At 44.6% G+C, this 19,806-nt stretch overlaps 1 protein-coding gene across 11 annotated transcripts in view; it reads left to right on the top strand.

Moving 5' to 3' along the window:
• PDZD2 (PDZ domain containing 2) overlaps nt 1-19,806 on the top strand; it is a 301,222-nt gene that overhangs the window by 170,934 nt on the left and 110,482 nt on the right. The window lies entirely within an intron of this gene.

Genomic DNA, 19,806 nt, shown 5'->3' with positions numbered 1-19,806 from the left:
GATTCGTGGTCCACGACTACCCTATACACTACCGCACTCTGCCTTCTCTGGTAGAGAATAGGTATCCTTTGAATTACTGGTTCTACATTTGTGTGTGTAGGTCACATGTGTGAAGTGGTAAGTGTTGAAAATCTACAGTGATTCATTTAAATATTTGTAAATATGACCTGAAGTTTTGTTGAATTGCTCATTGACAGTTGGTCAGAATTATGTGTTGGAAAAAGAAGAATAGCTGCTGGTAATAGAGACTAGTTCATGCTAGTCTAAAAAATGATACAATTTAGTCCAGTTGATTTTATATTATTAGTTTCTTCTGTTTAGATTTCAATGTCCATTTCCTTTTGTTTATTTCATAAATAGATCTCTGAATTTTTTAATGGATTATATGAAAGGCAAGCAGCCCTTTAAGCTCTGCAGGTGTCCTGGTTTATGCTAAAGTGGTCTGCTTTCTTTTTGAAGTATACAAGGTATACTGGAGCTGTTTTTCCTCCTTGTCCAATTAAACTAGTTAATTAAATCTTTCTTTTTATTCATAGCCTGCATTTTTAACCTTTTGCAACTGAGCTCCGTCTGCTACAGGAAGTTCTTTGCATTTTTCAACACTGCAGATCCCTAGTAAACAGGGCATTAAATCCAATTCCATGCTGACTCCCTGTATTCATCTCTTTTTTCTTGGAGCCTAGTACCTTCATGCTGGTCATTTCCTATGCTAATAGTTACTTGATTTAAATGCCAGATGCATTGCAATTATACTTAAAAAAATCCTTTTACTTCTAACTAAATAAATGTTGGATTTAGCAAATGTATTTGTAGTGTAGTATACAAGCACAAAGCATGCTAGGGCTGAAACTGCATAGCATAATTTGATAACAAAATCAAAACAGTGAAGTTATCATGAGTAAAACAGCAAGTTCCCCACAGTAATATTAACCTCTGTTATTTCCCTTTTCTGTTTTTATTTTGCATCCATTGTTTGATCATTGGCTGGTTTGAATGCTTCTCTTGCTCTTTAATTGATGGCATTTTTGCAGCACTTTGACTGCAGATGCAGTGTATGAACTGCCAAGCAGGGACTAACACCTTTAGAAACTTTTCCAAGTGTTGATGCTTAATGAATTTGATACAACAGTACTATGGAGAACATCTAAAGGTGCTACAAGTCATTCTTATTTTCTACAGAAAAGGTATTCTAGTTGTCTTTTCTCATTTGAATGTAAGCTTTGGGTTTTTTTTCAGTAGGAATGGAAAATGGTGAAGGTAGGTGGGACTAGTGGCAGTAGCTTGATAGACAGGAACAACCGCTGAGGTTTAGAGTCAGCATCAGGATCAATAGGTTGAGGGTCAAGCCAAAGATTAGACCAAAGGGCAGAGCCAGAGACAGGTTGGGGATCACATGAAGGATCAATACTGGGTATTGGGGTCTATGTGGGTTGTCTGGGGTTTGAGCAGGAGTCAGGGTCCAAGTCAGAGTCGATGCCAATACCAGGAGTTCAGGAAGAGAGAATTCAGGATAGTTGTGGCAGCTAGCTGCATTGTTACCTGGACACTTTCTCGAACACCCCTTGGGTTTATATAGGGTGGGGAGCCACTCAGGTGCTATGAGGCTGCTGTTTGTCGAACCCCTGGAGATGGGACCTCCTGTGGTCTGGGCCCGCAGCGGGTCATGAGTAAGGGAGTGTGAGCCGGTTACAGGTGCTGCTGGGTGATAATGTGGAGGTGTTCAATGTCTGACAACTCTGCAGGTCTGGCTTTGAGACGCACTGGGCCGTACGATACTATTTCAAAATCCATTGGTACATCATGGTTCTTGTTTCTTATTTTATTTAAGGAATTCCCCCCCACCACCTTTTTATAACTGTGTTGAAGAAAAACAGACTAAATAGCAACTCAAAATGGTATCATAAGGTCTAAAGGTCATGTATCGCCTTCCACCTGCTGTGATGTCAGGGTCTGCTCCATTTTGGAAATCTGGGGAAGTTCTAGAGATATCACTGTCCCTAATATCAAGGACCAAATAACATCTGGCCTCTGTGTATGTGTATGCAAGGGGAAAAGAGGGAGGGCACAGGGGCTGGTTACCTAGGTGCATCACTTAGGAGTCCTTGGGCAGAGGGAGCTCAACTGGCTAAGGAAGGGAGCACACCCAGTGTGGTCTTTGTACAGCTGCTGCAGAAGCTAAAACACAGCAGGACCTCCAGGAGGCTTGTATGGAGCAGTGTTGTCTCCCATAGTTCCTGCTAAGGTGGTGCATGCTGCACTGTTGTGGGTGTGTGACTCTGTGCCACAATGTAAATCCTGCCTTTTGTTTTAGGAATTTGATTTCTGTTTGGTAAACAGACCCATTTGTTTCTGGGGTCACTGTGAGGTCAGTATCATCAAGAGGCTGTGAAAGCAGGGCTTGATATGGAAGTCACAAGTTTCATTGTAACAGATGGCTGTTGGAATTGAAACTGAACAAATGAAATTATTCAGGTTATAAAAGAAGTTGCTGGGATGCAAACCCAGCACTTGGGAACTATACTGAACTGTGGGGAGAAAAAAGAAATCGGCACAGAAGTTAACTTTTTCATTTGCTGCAAGAGAAAGAGACGGGCCTTGAATCAAGCCTCCTGATCCCGGGCTTCAGGTCAGACAGGATCCTGAGCTGAACTTAGCAGCTGTTCCATATTTCTGTAATGGGCTGAACTAAAGCCATGCCCTTTACTTTGCCCAACTTTTGAAGAAGCGGAATTGGCTTGGCTTGGCTTGGACTTTGGAAAGGGCATAAACAATTTATCTAGTTTTATTTTTTTTTTAAACCAGATGTTCATTTTATTTGGCTTTTACCCTGTAAAAAAAACACGTTGGCTGCATCAGCACTGAACTTCCTTCCAAGGTTTTTCCTGAGAAGAATGACAAGTTGGGATGGTCTGTTTTTTCTTTGACTCAGCTGTCAGTGTTTTATTTTCTTGCCCTAACTAGAACTCTGCCAGTCCCTTTAAAGTGTGCAGGTACTATACATATTGTGGTGTATGGAATTCTAAAATTGTGGTGACTCTGTGTGGTTACTGCACCTGTATGGTCATCAGTAAATTTTTCAAAAATGCCCAAGTTCCATTTTCAGAGAAATCATCTGGTTTCCAGGCTATTCTTTAAAAACCTGTCTATGATTGGTTGGTTTGGTCACCACGGTGTTTTCAGCTCTCGTGATTTTTATTGTGAGGCTTGTGGTATTTGGCGTTTTTGAAGGGTTCACACGAATTTCTGATTTCAGCCTTCATTCTTAAGATGTTTTGCTATTATCCAAAATAGCCATTATCTTCCTTTACTGTCAGTGGGACTGAAGCCACAGGCTAGCCTCAGCAAGATCTCTGCCATGTCTGTTTGACCTTTGCAGGGGAAATTGAGGGTGGCCTGGACAAAGCTGGCCACACTTGCCCATTGTTTCCAAGGAGGCCAAAGTCAGGCTGCTCTTACAGAAGTTGGTGGCCCCTTAGTAACCGTGTGAGGGTCAGGCAGTGAACAGAATGTGGAGGTTTTCAGGATGCGATTGTGGGAGAAATAAGGAAGGGGAAATGTGCTGAGAAGTCAGAATGTGGGTGAGTAAGAGACAATGAGCAGGTGCGGGGGAATGTGAGGAGCAGGAGGAAATTATTTTCAGAATAACTTTTGGGGAGAGTTCTGATTTTCTCTCTTTTGCAGGGATGCTGAGAATTCAAAAAGTCCAGTCTTAGCAAGAGGAGCTGTTTTCCCCCCCAACTGAAAGTGCTTACCCAAAATGCATTAGTTTAGCAGCCAAAACTCTACATGCACAGATGCAAGGGAGTTACAAAACCGTTCATGAGAGTTGAATCGTACTATCCAGCTGCTACAATCAGACAACTTTTTTGCACACTAATGATATTGGTGTACTGTGAAGAGACCAAGAAAAAAGAGACTCATAAAATGGACCAAATCCTCAGCTGATGTAGTTTGGTTAAACTTCATTGACTCCAGTGCAGTTTGCCAGTTTACACCAGCTGAGGTTCTGGCCCCATATTGCTGGATGGTGGGTTGTTTTGGCACCTGCACAGAGGATTTTATTTTTCTGCTCATACACTGGAGTGCAATAGGTATGCACATACGTGTTCTGTGAAGGGTTAATATTGAAAAGGTTGTATAGCATTTCAGCTGTGTAGCTGACCTAGTGGATTAGGCCTCAAAAGAGAAACCTTATACAGTGGCAAAGCTTCACATGAGTTTTTACGCAACTGTTATTGTCTGTCAGTGTAAATGCTGGGACAATGGATTTTGTTTTTGTAATGTAAGCAGCTTCCATGAATGGAAACTGGCAGCAAAATTTGGAACTGGATTGAGTTGACCTGTCATGGCCTTTTGACATGTCACAGCTAATTTAGTATTTAGATTTTTTTAGATTTCTTCTTTGTAACTTCCAGTCAAGCTGATGGTAAAAGCAATGCTGCTTTTATAGTTAAAAAGGCCATTCTTATTTGTTAATTGCATTTAAAACTGCTTATCTTTCCTGTTCTCTGGACCCTATGTCCTGCCTATGCTATAAAGGACCTCTGGAGGCCCTTCCAGTCCTATGATTCTATAAAGGCCATTTTTCTCTCTTTATTAATTATGAATCATTTAATAAATTCATTAGGCAGTCAGGCAGTGTTTTCTTTTTTCCCTTTGGGGGGGAAGGTCATTTCTATGACCTTATCACATAGTAAAAGATGGTGACATATGTGATGTATAGATGAAAATAAGATATGAAGAGAACTTTTATCTCCAGTTGAGACAGAAAGATCTAGGATTTTTTCTGAACATGATCAGAGGAAACAAAAATGCCCCCAACTTTTCCCATTACTTAAAAAACAAAACAAAAACAAAAAACCCAGTGATATCTTTTGTATTGTTGTAATAGAATCATAGGACTGGAAAGGACTTTGAGAGGTCATCTAGTCCAGTCCCCTGCACTCAAGGCAGCACTATGTATTATCTTCTAGACCATCCCTGACAGGTGTTTGGAGATTTTTAAGAGCAAGTTAGACAATGATGGAGATTCCACAACCTCCCTGGGCAATTTAATATAAAGATCCGGGACTTCAACCTAGAACTTCGCTTCACCGAAGAAAAAAAATCTAAACATGGAAAAATGATTAAATATTGAGAAAAACATTGCAAAATATAAAATAAAGAAAGAAAGGAAAGGAAACTTTGAAGCTTATGTACAGAGCAAATGCCAGGGCTAGCAAAACTAATGCTGGTCCTAGATTTACCTATTGATTTAAAACAAAAAAAATAGTAAAATAAAAAATACAAATTAATGTTTTATAAACCCAGGGGAAAAGAATTTTCAGCACAGTACAAAAATTTTAAAACATTCCTTTCTTTACCTACCCAGACAGTCAGGAAGTTTTTCCTAATGTCCAACCTAAACTGTCCTTGCTGCAATTTAAGCCCATTGCTGCTTGTCCTATCCTCAGAGATTAATGAGAACAATTTACCTCTCTCCTCCTTGTAACAACCTTTTATGTATTTGAAGACTGGTATCCTGTCCCCTCTCAGTCTTCCCTTTTCCAGATTAAACAAACCCAATTTTTTCAATCTTTTCTCATAGGTCATGTTTTCTAGACCTTTAATCATTTTTGTTACTCTTTTCTCTGCACTTTCTCCAATTTGTCCACATCTTTCCTGAAATGTGGCACCCAGAATTGGACACAGTACTTCAACTGAGGCCTAATCAGTGCAGAGTAGAGTGGAAGAATTACTTCTCATGTCTGGTTTACAACATTCCTGCTAATACAGCCCAGCATGATGCTTGCTTTTTTTGCAAGTGTGTTACATTGTTCATTTATATTTAGCTTGTGATCCACTCTGACCCCCAGATCCCTTTCTGCAGTGCTTCTTACTAGGCAGTCATTTCCCATTTTGTATGTGTGCAACTGATTGTTCCTTCCTAAGTGGAGTACTTTGCATTTGTCCCTTTTGAATTTCATCCCTTTTACTTCAGACGATTTCTTGAGTTTGTCCAGATCATTTTGAATTTTAATCGTATCTTCCAAAGCACTTGTAGCCCCTCCCATCTTGGTATCATCCACAAACGTTAAAGTATACTCTCTATGCCATTAATTAAATCATTGATGAAGATATTGAACAGAACTGGACCCAGAACTGATCCCTGCGTGACCCCACTTGATATGCCCTTCCAGCTTGACTGTGAATCTCTGATAACTACTCTTTGGGAACAGTTTTCCAACCAGTTATGCACCCATCTTATAATAGCTCCATCTAGGTTGTTTGTAATTTGGCAAATGAGAGAACTTCTGGGCTTTTATTGTCCTAGAAAAAGCATACAATAAAGTGAACAAAAGGATCCTCACAGCAGTGCTGAGGAAATTTTCAGTGACTGAGGATTTAGTAACTATGGTGAATGTTCTATATAGATTCCCTAAAACAGTGATCTGAATATGTTTTGGAATGACAAATCCCTTTGAAGTAAAAGTTGGACTGCATTAGGGGTTGGCTCTTAGTCTGCTGCTATCATATTGATGGACTATGTCAGCAGGAATGTCCCAACGGGAGAAGATGAGAAGCTACTGTATACAGGCAACATAGCAATAAGGGAATCCTCAAAAGAAGACCTAGAGGAAATAGTAAACCAGTGGTATGACCAGCTAAGATGGCCTGGGATGAAAATGAGCATGACTGAGGTCAGGAGAGTTGACACAGGGAAATTGGACATAGAGATTAATAGTGAGAGAGTAAACCAGACTGACCAGTTTGTGTACCTTGGCTGTTGGGTCACGGAAGATGGCGAGCCTGAATGTTAGTTAGTCCAGATTGTGTAGAGCTGGAAGAGTGTGGAATAACATCTCAGGGGTTGTATATGACAAGCCACGTAGACTTAAAGTCCAACTGTATAGAGAAATGGTGCGCCCCACTATGCTCAATGGTGCAGAACCATTGGTGATAGAGGCAGCAGGTTCAACACCTACAGGTGTTTGAGAGGAGATGTCTTTGTGCCATAAGAAGAGCTATACAAAGAGACAGATTTCAAAATGAAAATATTGGGATGGACGTCAAAATCTGTGATGTGGCTGACAAAAATCCCGGAAGCGCAACTTAGCTGTTTTGGACACATGTGGAGGATGAAGGAAGGGGACCTGGTGAAGATAGCGTGGCAGGAGAAGGTGGTAAGGAAGAGGCACTGAGAAAAGCCTAGGAAGCAATGGATGGATTGCAACAAAGATGATAAGCATGTGGACCTTGGTGCCTCCTCGAAAAGACAAAGATGGTGGATGCTTGCACAATGATCCAACCTCACTTGATGGGATAGCGGGAAGAAGTCATCTGAGAGAAATAGCTATACAATAATTTCCATTAACATTTCACAGAACGCATGGGAACAGGGTTATATCTATTGCTTGCTTCTGCACATATTGTGGCAGTTCCGCTCCCGAACGTGAGGCAAGGGAGTTGCTCTCCATCAAGGTGAAAGATCAGTTTTTTAGGGAACACTGGTCTGGCCACAATCAGGTCAGCAGAAGAACTTTCAGTCTGGCTCCCTGTAGAAGCAATTGTTGCTGAGTACCTTTTGTAGTGTGGTGTTAGGAACTATAAATTTGAACAGGATTACAAGGAAATATTAAAAGTAACATTTGTGCATAGTTGTGGATATAAGATGCTCATTTTTACTCCTTTTTCCACGTCTGTAATGGCTCTAACAGAATCTACGTCTTTCTTTACTGAGTTTCAAGTACAGTTCAGTTATTTATTGTCTATCTTTTAAATGTGAGGGGAATTGATTTAGTGGTTGGAGCGACAGTGTTGGGAGTCAAGAGACCTGGGTACTGGTCCTGGCTGTACGACTGTTGTCGTCAAGTCACTTAGGCCAAAATTTTCAAAAGTGGCACTGAATTTGGGTACTTGAGTCATTGGTTGACCAACCTGAGACATTTGGGACCTGATTTTTCAGAGACATTGAGCACTGTCCAACCCTAAGTGATGTCAGTGGAGAGCTGCAGATACTCAGCACCTCAGAAAATCAGGCCCAAGATATCCGAAGTTGGACATCCAACAACTAGGGTGCCCCAAATCAGCAGCCAATTTTGAAAATGTTGGGCTCATTCTCTTTGTTTTAATTTCCCCCTTTGTAAAATAGCTCTTCCCTATGAAACTATATCATAATTTAGTTTAGATTGAATATATAACACATGGTCTACGTGGGAGTGGGAGGAGTGGGCGGGGCCTTTGGGGAAGGGGCGGAGTGGGGGCGGAACCTGGGGTGGAGCCAGCGGTCAAGCACTCCCCAAGGCACTTTTGAAAAGTCGGCGCCTGTGTTTGCTAGAGAGGTAGTTTGTTTGAAAAGTCAATAGCAAGTAAAACCGCATCATAGAACAAAATGGCAAAAACAAAGGTTGTACTTGTAGCTACCTAGCTGATTTACCTGATGGCCACATCCCCATCATAACAAACCACTCCCTGTTCCACTGAAGTGAGGGCTCTTTCCTGCACTAAACGTCCCCAGGAATGGGTTTATATCACTTTTATTTCTCAAAATAGAGAATTCTTGTTTGCTTGTGTCACATCTTCTAAAGGGTTAACTCTGGGCCTCAGACCGTTTGTTCCTGTTGGTTGTTCATTTGCCTTTTGGTACCCTGAGCAGAGGCCTCCTCTCTTCCCTATGGCTGCTTATTATTTCAGAGAAATGGCACTCAATTAAAAAGATCTCTCAGCCACGTGCTTCCCTACATAGGGGGAAGAAGCATTGTGAAACTTCTGCAGATTGTTGTGACCGGGGCTTGGGCGGTCAGATCCGGTGCTTAGAGCAGGGGCAGTCAGGTCTGGTGGTCGGAGCAGCGACAGTCAGAGGCCAGGATCAGAGCCGAAGAGCAGAGCTGGAGTCAGAGCCAGGGTCAGGAACCAAGCACTGAATGGGGCAGAGCCAGAGTCATAGTCATAGCACTTAAGCCAGGTGTCGGGATTGTAGTCGAAGGGTACGTCTATACTTACCTCTGGGTCCGGCGGTAAGCAATCGATCTTCTGGGATCGATTTATCGTGTCTTGTCTAGATGCGATAAATCGATCCCGGATCGATCCTGGAAGTGATCGCCGTCGACGCCGGTACTCCTGCTCCGCGAGAGAAGTACGCAGAGTCGACGGGGGAGCCTGCCTGCTGCGTGTGGACCCGCGGTAAGTTCAAACTAAGATACTTCGACTTCAGCTACGTGAATAACGTAGCTGAAGTGGGGGGTTAGTGTGGACTAGCCCGAAGTTCAAGGGTCGAGGCAGAGGGTCCAAGCCAGGGTTGGGAGTGTGAGAGCAAGCCAAGAAGCAGATCTGTTGCTACAGCTGGCAGGGAAGTCAATCTCGTTGAATGGAGGTTTCTTGGAACTCCTCCTAGGCTTCTGGACCAATCGGGTCACAAAGGAATCTGTCAGTGTTTCTTCCAAGTTGGTACTTCCTGTGGTATTTCTCTCCACAGGGTCTATGTGATAACACATACAGCCTTATCATGGCTGCCAGGTAGTGTTGTGGAGGTGTCTGCCACCCCACAACCCGCAGACTTGGTTTCTAGTCCCCACACAACAACCCCAGACCGATGGAGTGAGTAGGAGAGTTTGCCCCCTCACCATCAATGGACCTTGGAGGGTTTTAACCTCCTAAACGTGCAGATATTTCAAGATTCCACAGAGGGCAGGAACATTCACACAGCTAATCAGACCTCCCTCTCTCTGCGCCAGCAGCTTCCCCATACCATACCACCCTGCAGGGGACTTTACAGCTGCCCAAGAGTTATTAGGAGGAGTTACCACAAGCAGTGCTCACATGGATTCTCAGTGATCTTCTGCCTTTTTCTTGTGCAATTTGCTGCCCTCAGCGCTGTGTACATATCCCCTGTTGCCCTATGGTAATGAATGCACTTTATCAACTACATTTTTAAGAATGTAAAACTGTCTTATGGAAAAGGCACAATTGTTGCTTTTATGATGGGGATTCTAATCATTTAAATAAAATGTGACACTACAAAGCAATACTTACGAAGTAATAAAAGTTATTGATTCAGTACTGTCAATGTGCATAAGAGCTTTGTATTTCAAGTACATCTTTTTGGGAAAGTCCTATAGAAGGTAATAAGAATGTTAACTATTCTTTGAATCTTATTGATTTCTACAGCAATTGCTTAAAAAACCTATAATATTTAATAGAGTGATAAAAATTATGTTGGATGTTTTTAACCATCCTATAAACTTTGCTATTAATATCTATAAAATAGTTCAAAAAGTTATTGTCGCTATTAAATGCTATAGGATTTTAGAACAATTGTTATCTATTATATTTCTTTAGCCCCATTTGATTTCATTCCCATGAAATTCTGTAGGTCTTTTCCGTAAGAGTTGGGTCTGATCCTTAAGGTTGCTGGGCTCCTGCAACTCAGTGGAAGTCGATGGTAATTGAAAGTATTCATTCTACAATTGCTAGAATTGGCCCATTTAATAGAATATATTGATTATTCTAAATTACATATGTGTGGGGGCTGTGTTACCTGAATTAGCTGTATTCATTATCTCATCTTAATCTAATGTGTAAAACATTTGGTACTTGTATGGCATTCACATGTAAAGTTTGTGTGTGTATATATTTGTTCCACATGAGAATAAAAATCCTGCAAAAAATTGCCCATGGGAAAATAAGTGGTACCATATTTCAGGGCAAATACTATGGAGAAAGGAGGTCTAGTGTTAAAGATTTGCGTATACAGAGGCTGTTAGCAGCTCTTTGGCATCAAATAAATGAGAGAGGATCAACAATTGTTAAAAATTCAGCCCTAATGCATAATGGCTCTCATGGTCATTGTGGGAACAGGACCTGAATGAGGACGAAGATGAATGTGTTTCCTTTGTTCCTGAGGCATGTGTGTGGTTGCTAAAGTGGTTGTTAATGTTGGGCTTGGTGACAATATGTTCAGATTAGCTGCTGCATGTGCAACTTTCATTATCAGAGCAAAGGGAGACAATTTTTTATTTTCAGAAGCAGACTGAATGCCAGTGAAAGCAAGGTTCAAACTTGGCTTTAGGTTTAACATAAAGTTCTGTAGATTGTTTAATATTTGCAACTAAAACATGTTTTACTACTTTTATAAAATATGTATTTAAAACCAAAGCCTCCTTTTGGGTATGCTGGAGAACGTTCACCATCCTTCTAAAAGGGAGTAAGTAAGGGGTTCTCTATGCAACTTATGTTCGCAGCCTCACAACCAATATTTTTGATAGTGGTTAGTTAATGCTGCCTATCCTGTGAGGTGTCTGAAACAAAGGAAAATACAGAGCGGACGGATAGGGCTCTATTTTTGGGTGCACTTGAGCTCTGCTTGACGCAGCACCTGAGTTTGGCAAACATGGCTTTGAACCATCTTTGTACTCCTGAGTGAAATCCTGGCCCTATTGTAGTCCGTGGCAAAATTCCCATTGACTTCAGTGGGGTCAGGAATTCATCTTTGGGTTAGGTTAGAACAGCCTCTGGGCTACCCTAAACTCGGTTCTGTTGCAGTGGTCCCTTTAAGCAGATGAAAATAGCTGGAGAACAGTGGTGCTTTAGCCATCTTCCCTTCCCCCAGCCACACCTTTGACCTATCCCAGCTCTATGGGCTGTGTCAAAGAGTTGATATACTGGCTCTGTGTTGCCTGGGGATCCCATTTACACCAGAAATTTCTCTGGCACTGGATACATCAGTCTAATGCAGGGGTCTCAAACTGAAATGACTACGAGGGCCACATGAGGACTAGTACATTGGCCGAGGGCTGCATTACTGACACCTCCCCCCGCCACCCTTGGTGCTGCTCCCACTCCACCCCTTCCATGAGGCCCTGCCCCCATTCCAACCCCTTCCCTGAAATCCCCACCCCAGCTCTGCCCCCTTCCTGCCCCCACGGAGGGCAGGAGGGGTGTGGGGCTCAGGGCAGGGAGTTGGGGTGTGGGGTGCAGGAGGGGTGTGGGGTGTGGGGCTCAGGGCAGGGAGTTGGGGTGTGGGGTTCAGGAGGGGTGTGGGGTACAGCAGGGGGTTGGGCTGCAGGAGAGGCTCGGGGGGCGGGCTCCGGCCCGACACGCACCAGGGGCAGGGCAGGCCGTCTGCCTGCCTGTCCCCGCACCGCTCTGGGAAGTGGCCGGAACCTGGGGGAGAAGGGGCACCGGGGTCTGTGTGTTGCTGTTGCTTCAGGCACCATCTGCAGCAGCTCCCGTTGGCCGGGAACGGGGAACTGCGGCCAATGGGAGCTGCTGGGGGCGATGCCTGAAGCAAGAGCAACACACAGAGCCCTGTGCCCCCCCTTCCCCACGTTCCGACCGCTTCCCGTAGTGGCAGGGGGCAGGGCAGGCAGGGAGCCTGCCCTTCCCCCGGTGCACGTCGGGCTGGAGCCGCTCTAGGTAAACACTGGGGGGTGGGGGGGGGCAAGGAGCTCGCGGGCCACATTTAACAACCCCGCGGGCCGTGTGTTTGAGACCCCTGGTCTAATGCCCCTCTGCAGTGCTAGCATGGCATTAATGTGCTGCAGTTGACATGTGAATCAGACCCCCAGTTAGTCCAACAAGAAATTCCTGGAACTGCACAAAAAGCTTCCTTACAAAATGTATGGGGCTGGATTCTAATCTCATTGACAGTACTGTAAATCCAGTCACGGCACTGATTTAGTGGAGTCACTTTGGATTTATACTGATGCAATGGAGGTTAGACTTTGATTTATTGTGTGAAATAAGATTTTGCTGTTACTGCACAGTTCTTTTATCCTGTATACCTGTAAACAGTTGTTGGTTAGGGTCTGCTGATGCCATTTCCTTTGCAGGCAACAGGTACAAAGAATAAAATGAAGCATCTTAATTTAGAAATAAACAGGATACACGCTTACAAGCTGTTTGTTCTTTTCGAACTAAAGCATCCATTTTGGTATCTCTTTGGTTGCATTTTCATTTCATGAATGTATTTATGCAAAACACTCTGACAAGTCCAATTAATACATTCAGTACTATTACAAACCCCCAAAATAACAAGTGGATTAGTTATATGACATGTGTAAGCTAATAATTCAATAGCAGTGATTTCTCTCTTAGAATTGGCATTTTACCCTTCTGCCAGGGCATGTGTGTATTGGAGCACAGCAATTGCTGTTTAATCCTGTTTTGAAATTAAAGGAATGACTTGCAGCCAGTTGGAGCAATAGATGATAATTCTCTTATGAGCACAGCTGAGCGGACAGCATTCTTCTTAAATGAAAAATGCTCAGCATAGAGTGGGCGGAGTGCACTAGTATGGTAGGTGGCGAGGCAGCAGAAGGGGCAGGAGGAGGAGAATTCAGTTGTGTGCTAGACACATGGATCACCAACGGGAAGCATGGAGCGGGACACTGGTATGTTTTAACGGCTTTGTTTTGGGTTTTTTTACAAGAAGTAAATTTGTAACATGGCAGTTGCAATAGCTGAAAGATTAATGAGAGTACAGGAGGAAAAGAAATGTTGCTTTCACTGTGACGCCTGCCGCTTCTGATCTAAGGCAGAGGAGAGTCGTGGGGTTGGTCTGTTCGGCAGGTAAGAAGCAGGGATGGGCAAACCTCATGGAGTCTGAGTTTTGGGAACCTTGCAAACTATTTCTTTGGGTTTGACAGACCTTGTGTGAGTTTCCAAAATGTGTTTTGCCGGTGAGTCTCCTATCTATACATATACAGAAAATGTTTCTAGATAATGGAAAATGTGTCTTACACATAAAGGGGAAATGTGTCCTGTGCATTAAGCACAGACAACCCCCACTCCTCCAAAAGTTAGGCTGGGACAGGTGTTTGGCCTGGTATATGCTATCTCTACTGTATTCATTATATTTTTTTAACTGCTTGACTACTCCTTTATTCATAATTTCTTTGTATTTGTTTTTCACTCTATCATTCATATTTATGTCTCTCTGTGCTCTTCTCCTCCCTCCCCCCCAAATCTTTCCACAGTGGCACGTGAAACCTAATATCATTTTGAGTTGAATGTTCAAACTCTAGATGTATGAACAGGTTGGAAATGTATTATTTCTTTGAACTTATAAATGAAGTAAAATGAATTCCTGCGTGCTTGGTAGGAAGGGAAAAATATTCAGCTTGAAATATAATTGCCTTGGTGTTTGGTGCCTATAGGAAAAAATGTGTATCAAGAATAGTTGTTCTAATGCTATTCAGTCCCAAAACACAACTTTAATTATAATCAGTGCTACTGCATCTAGGTTAGTATTTATCCCAGATAAGTTAATATTAAATGAGTTTGCAGAGTCTCTGGAGAAGCTGATATATGAATTGAGGCACAGTAAGCGCTTCATTTTTCAGAGCAATTAAAGGTGCTGTTTATTTTCAGCAAAAGTGGGTAGTTGTGCAATTGTTGTAAATCCCCTTTGGTTGACTGGAAGCCAACATGAAGTCTGATTGTGCGATCAACCTCTGCTCTAATGCTCTGTGCTAGGATTGGCAGGGGTGGCCCTAGCTGTTTTTCCATCCAGGGCAGAAAACGTTTACAGGACCCATTCTTAGCAGCTGAGGGAGTCGGGGGGTAACCACACACGCGCCGGCCAATCAGAGTAGAGCAAAGCTAGCCGATAAAAGGGGAAAAAAAGCACAGTGATACGGTTCACCCTAGAAATTAGTGCCCAGGGAGACTGCCCTGCTTGCCCACCCCTAGGATCAGCCCTGAGGATTGGTGCTCTGGTGAGGTTCCTGAGATTTTGTCACAGTGACATGTTGTAAATTTCTGGTGTTAGCTTGACCTGTCCAAGATGTCACATAATGCATAATCCTGTTCCACTTAAATCAGTGGGAGTTTTGGCAGTGTTGCGTCTCAGCAGGAGACTATTGACAGGATGGTTGTGACATGAAGTCTCTTAGAATGAGGGAGGAGCTGGGTAGGCAGAGGAGGTGAGTAGGGTTGCCAACCCTCCCGGTTTCACCGGGAATCTCCCGGAATCAGGCCCTATCTTCCGGAGGCTACTGAAGCCAAACCGGGAGATTTTAGGTACTGAGAATCCAGCGGCACAGCAGGGCTAAGGCAGGCACCCTGTCTGCTCTGGCTCCGCGCAGTCCCAGGAAGAGGCTGGCACGTTCCTGCGGACCCGGGGGAGGGGGGAGAAAACAGGGTGCCCCAGAGCCGACTCTGCCACTCCCATTGGCTGGGAACTGTGGCCAGTGGGAGCTGCAGGGGCGGCATTTGCAGGCGCAGGCAGTGCACGTGGAGCTTTCCCTCCCCTCCCCCACAGGGATGTGGTGCTGGCCACTTCCGGGATAGGCGTGGGGCCAGGGCAGGCAGGGAGCCTGCCTTAGTCCAGTTGCACTGCTGATCGGGAGCTGCCTGAAGTAAGCGCTGCCTGGCCGGAGCCTGCACCGTGCACCCCTGCCCCAGCCCAGAGCCCCCTCCTGCACCCAAACTATCTTTCAGAGCCTGCACCCCTCACCCCCTTCCACACCACAACCCCCTGCCCCAGCCCTGAGCCACCTTCTGCACATAGACTCCCTCCGAGAGCTTGCACCCCCTCCTGCACCCCAACCCCTTACCCCAGCCCAGAGCCCCCTCCTGCACCCAAACTCCCTCCCAGCGCCCGCACCCTCTCTTGCACCTCTGCCGCAGGCTCAGCCTGGAGCCTTCTCCCACACTCCGAACCCCTCAGCCCCAGCCCAGAGCCCGCACCCCTACCCCAGCCCAGTGAAAGCAAGTGAGAGTGGGGCAGAGTGAGTGACAGAGGGAGGGGGGATGGAGTAAGCCTTGGAGAAGGGGCGGGGCAGGAGCAGAGCCTCAGGGCAGGGGCAGGGCAAGCGTGTTTGGGTTTGTGTGATTAGACAGTTGGCAATTCTAGGGTGAGGCTTTTGTATTCCTACAACCTACATTTTTAATTTAATTTTTTAAGTTGTTTCTGTGCTGAGATCTTGAATGCCAGGTTGTAGCTGGGGGTAAACTAGTACATCAAAATGATGAAGTTTAAACTTCAGAACACCATGCTTTATAGTGGGAATGTTGCTTCTCCCCTCTATTGGCCTTTGAGGTGGTATTCAATATGTGGCCACTTGGGGCAGGGGAATCAATGAAGATGAGACTAAACCATTATGAACACGAGCAGTCTGCAGTAGCAGCTTGGGAAACAGGTTTGTTGTTACTGGGACAAGCTCATGACATGAATAGATGTGACAGCCCAAAGTCTTGTCATCTCTTGTGCTCACAAAATAATGTACTCTCTTACTGTGTTTGTCAGTTGTTGTCATTATTTGTAACACCTGTGCCCTGTAACTAATGGAATTGTTGCAGCAGATTATGAAGTGCATCAATCCAAGTGCAGAAACCAGCACTGCATGAAAAACATTAGTTTTGCAGGTTGCATGGAATAGTTTCCAAATACTACCACACTGGCCTTTTAAAGATTGTGTGTGTGTAACAACCCCTCCCCTCCCAAAAACTGCGCAAGAAGAAAGTGGTTTTAGGTTGCAAAGTCAAGCAGAGGAAGGTTAGGAAATACTAGATGTACATTTGTTCGTGCAATCTTAATTCTGCCCCATTGAGTCTTCCTCCTGTGCACTGAATGAGGCTGGGAAGCTGTATCATAAGGCATATGCACAGTGCACCGAATTAATGTTGAATAGGCAACATAAATCTGGCATTTCCTCACTTTCGAGTGCTTGACTTTTCAACCTAAATAACTTTCTTTTGACATAAACTTTTGCACATGATTTCCTAGATTTTATTTTTAAATACACAGACAAAAATAAAAACAAATTCTGTTATGTGCAACTGTAAGAACCCATCCATCATATGTCATCAGCAGGACCTTCAGCACTGCAGATCAGATTGCTACCACTTTAGATAGAGGATTTAATGGCATTAGTTGGCAGCAGTAGAAGGCTATTATCTCAAAGGGATATTGGCTACTGGTGACACGTGTGGGTCTTGGTCTGAACTGGCTCTTTCTCTTCTCCCTGCCCTGGAAGGGGTGACTTCTGTCCCACATGGTGCCTCCAGAGGAGGGGGACAGGCTGCTGGGGCCATGTGCGGCTCCAGAAGTTTTATAGGGAGGGACAGGCCAGACTTTCTCAATTTCTCCCACTATCCAGGTGTTGTTGAAGTTCCTGCTCCCATGTGGCGCCATAGGGGTAGGGTCGGTAGGATGGGACATTGGGGCCATGTGCTGAGAGGGAGCCTGACCTGGCTTGGCTCATCCTTGGTTCTCTCCTCTCCTCCCCCATCCACCACTGTACCCAGGTGTTTCCAGTGCAGTGGAGGTGGTGGTGGCAGTGGTAAGTGCTGTTGTTGCTTTAGTGATACCATGAACCCAGCTCTTTAGAATATTTGTGGTCAGTTGTTATTTTGGCAGGTTGCCAGAATCTTCCTGAGGCATGCAGGCCACGTTGTGGAAATGGCTATTTTTAATAGTTTATACCTCAGCTCACCCTGAATGGAATTTCCCAGGGCAAAGAAAAGGCACGTTTCTAGCCCAAGGGCATTGCCCCTGCTGAATTTCAAAGGCCTGCTGCAAACCGTGGAGGTGTGAGAGCTTCTCAAAAAAAAGTTTGCAAGAATCTTTCGTAATGGGAAGGGTTAGGCAGCCTAAATTTAGCGGTCACTATCGGCTCTCTCTCTACAATTTATATTTACATAGATACACACAAACAATTCTACAATAATGGTCCATCTTATAATATTTATTTAGATTTATCATTTTTAAAACATTGTGCTTGTACTAAAGCGTTGAGCTCCATCAGTAATTAGACTTTACAGTAACAACTACCCAGCGGCATAAATACTAATATACAAATAAATTAACCAGCCAGCAGCCTTAAATCATCAACACTGAAGTATCCTTTTATAAGGTGTATAACAGTATTTGTATTTCAGGGTTGGGATTGGGACGCTCAGCCCCTATCCTCTCACATATGGCCTAATTGTGTCACTCTTACATTGAGTAGCACGTATTCACACAAGTTGTTCTTTGGAAGTCCGTGGGACTTCTTGAACAAGCCCTTTACAATGAGCTGCTGTACTGAGCCCCAGAGCATGCAATCTACATACAACTCAATGGCAGCCAGTGGTTGCTGGCTTACAGCTGAGAACTGCCTTAGGTAAATTGGCTCGGTTTGCCCAAGAAGACTGAGAACTGCTGTATTAACTCTCACTGGTGCTGTTTGACTGATACTGATAGGATGATAAACCTGCCTGCAATAAATAAATGAAACCATTGCATCTCTAATACACAATACTCAAATGTGAAGTGTTTGTGCATATGGGAGCATCTGTAGGAATAGTTTAGAGATGTAGGGATAGTTTAGAAATACAGTTTCTGTGTAACAGTTTTAGGGAGAGTAAGACTTATTTTTGCCAAATTTAAGGCATATCTAAGATCTGTTTTAGGAAGCAGGAGGGGAAGGGTTTGGAGTCATTGACAGAAACTGTTGAGCAAGAGTGATAGTACTGATATTGGATTGTAGTGGAGAGAGCTTGTCACAACTTGTAAAAGAAGCACAGTTCAACAAATTAATAGAAATAAAAACAGTTTGTTCCCTGGATTTACCCGGGGTGGCCAAACTTACTGACGCTCCGAGCCGCATACGACAATCTTCAGAAGTTTGAGAGCTGGGACACCCCTGCTGGGGCTCGGGCCTTCAGACCTGCGGCAGATGTCTGATGGGGCTCCAGGCTTCAGTGTGGACACGAGGAAGTGAGTAAGGAGTTAGATCAGAGGTGGGCAAACTACCGTCCTGCCCGGCCCCTGAGCTCCCGGCTAGCCCCCAGCCCCTCCCCTACTGTTCCCCCCCTCCCCTTCAGCCTCAGCACCATGCCGCCAGCAGGCAGCGTGGCTGGCTCCAGCTGGGCTGCGAGCTCCTGCTGCTCTGAGCAGCGTGGTAAGGGAGCGGGGGGGAGGGGGGGGTGGATAAGTGGCAGTGGGTCCCGGGGGGGCAGTCAGGGGACAGGGAGCAGGGGGTGGTTGGATAGCGGTTGGGGTCCCGGGGGACAGTTAGGGGTGGGGGTGTGGATAGGGGTCCGGGCAGTCGGGACAGGGAGCAGGGGGAGGTTGGATGGGACAGAAGTTCTGGCGGGGGGTCAGGGGACGGAGAACGGGGGGGTTAGAACATAAGAACGGCCGTACTGGGTCAGACCAAAGGTCCATCTAGCCCAGTATCCTGTCTACCGACAGTGGCCAATGCCAGGTGCCCCAGAGGGAGTGGACCAACAGGCAACGATCAAGTGATCTCTCTCCTGCCATCCATCTCCATCCTCTGACAAACAGAGGCTAGGGACACCATTCCTTACCCATCCTGGCTAATAGCCATTAAGGGACTTAACCACCATGAATTTATCCAGTTCTCTTTTAAACGCTGTTATAGTCCTAGCCTTCACAACCTCCTCAGGTAAGGAGTTCCACAAGTTGACTGGGTGCTGTGTGAAGAACTTCCTTGTATTTGTTTTAAACCTGCTGCCTATTAATTTCATTTGGTGACCCCTAGTTCTTGTATTATGGTAATAAGTAAATAACTTTTCCTTATTCACTTTCTCCACATCACTCATGATTTTATATACCTCTATCATATCCCCCATTAGTCTCCTCTTTTCCAAGCTGAAAAGTCCTAGCCTCTTTAATCTCTCCTCATATCGGACCCGTTCCAAACCCTTAATCATTTTAGGTGCCCTTTTCTGAACCTTCTCTAGTGCCAGTATATCTTTTTTTAGATGAGGAGATCACATCTGTACGCAGTATTCGAGATGTGGGCGTACCATCGATTTATATAAGGGCAATAATATATTCTCAGTCTTGTTCTCTATCCCCTTTTTAATGATCCCTAA

The sequence above is a fragment of the Chrysemys picta genome, chromosome 6 (genome assembly GCF_011386835.1).
Source record: "Chrysemys picta bellii isolate R12L10 chromosome 6, ASM1138683v2, whole genome shotgun sequence".
NCBI classification, from domain to species: Eukaryota; Metazoa; Chordata; order Testudines; family Emydidae; genus Chrysemys; species Chrysemys picta.
The sequence above is the reverse complement of the archived record's forward strand: the minus strand, read 5'-3'. Positions and strand labels throughout refer to the sequence as shown.